The 1,331-nt window shown below is 40.1% G+C and overlaps 1 non-coding gene across 1 annotated transcript; it reads right to left on the bottom strand.

The window, feature by feature from the left end:
- Positions 1-632: 632 nt before the first annotated feature.
- On the bottom strand, positions 633-739 carry LOC141635233 (small nucleolar RNA R71). The gene has a single exon (XR_012539933.1). It is a non-coding gene; the product is annotated as a small nucleolar RNA R71 (small nucleolar RNA).
- Positions 740-1,331: the final 592 nt, after the last annotated feature.

Raw genomic sequence — 1,331 nt, 5'->3', positions numbered from 1 at the left:
ATCTTATCTCAGTACTGACCTTGTGTGGTTGTTTGTTTGTTATGTGTCTGCCGTGATCCCTTATGGTGAGCAGTCGGTCTTAGCAGGTGTTGATGTTGTTGATAGCTGAGGTCCGGGCAGGGATGAGTCTTCACGAGATATGATGGTCATAGCGAGTAGTCTTTGAGTTGTACCTTTGTATCGTATTTTGGTTTGAATCACTTGTAATATAACATAATGGTTCTTTTATTGACGTTTGATAATTACTTTCCTCGGGCAACCGAGATGGTAACGCCCTTATATGGTAAGGAAGGCCTAGTTAAGGCTCCTCTGGATATGGGCGTGTTACACATTTAACCGGAAATTTCATTGCCAAATCCGCCTTTATCCAATTAGTCGAAAGAAGCCAATTTGGGGGGATGTCTTGTGAAGACCCACACTCTCACATGGAGACTTTTTGCGACTATTGTGATGCGATTTTTCAAACCGGTGTAACTCAAAACCAAATTCAATGGGTCTTATTTCCTTTTTCTCTAATTGGCACCGCAAAACAGTGGTTGAAAGGCCTTGATAAGGCTACTCTCAGAATTGATTCTTGGAAGAAATTGGCTCTAGCTTTCTACAAAAAGTTCTATCCAACGGAAAAGACTAACATGCTAAGAGCTCAAATTACGGGCTTTAAGCAAAGAGATGAAGAATTTTTGTATGAAACTTGGGAGTGACTCAAAAGAATTTGTTGCTCATGTCCTCATCATGGACTTAGTGAGTGGTTCTTGGTACAACAATTTTGGAACGGTCTCTATGAAGACTCAAGAAACATTCTCAACATGGGATCAAATGGAATGTTCACCGAAGTTGACGACAATCAAACTTGGAACAAGATTGAGGAAATGGCGGTCCATAATTCACAATATAGTAGACCTCGCAAGGCTACTAGAGGAGGAAAGCATGAAGTGGACTCTATTACTCAATTAGGTGCTCAACTTAGTGGTCACATTGATACCATGAATTTGAAGTTCCAAAAAGCTATGGCTACAATTGAAGAAGCCTCAAAATCACCAAAGCAACATGTTAATGCCATGACGGCATCTTCATCAATCCCAAGTGGGATATGTGAGAATTGTGGAACTTTGGGACATGACCAAAGTGAATGTAGGGGAACAAATGAACAAGTGAATGCTTTTCAAGCATACAAGAGTGGTACCCCTTATTCAAACTATTACAATGAAAACACCAAATTCCACCCAAATCTCTCATACAAAAGCCAAAATGTTCAAAATCCTCAACCAACATACACCCCACCTCCCATGAGAAACCAAAATCAAAGACATTTTTACAACCAAAACCAATGT

The sequence above is a fragment of the Silene latifolia genome, chromosome Y (genome assembly GCF_048544455.1).
Source record: "Silene latifolia isolate original U9 population chromosome Y, ASM4854445v1, whole genome shotgun sequence".
In the NCBI taxonomy this organism is placed as follows: domain Eukaryota; kingdom Viridiplantae; phylum Streptophyta; class Magnoliopsida; order Caryophyllales; family Caryophyllaceae; genus Silene; species Silene latifolia.
The sequence above is the reverse complement of the archived record's forward strand: the minus strand, read 5'-3'. Positions and strand labels throughout refer to the sequence as shown.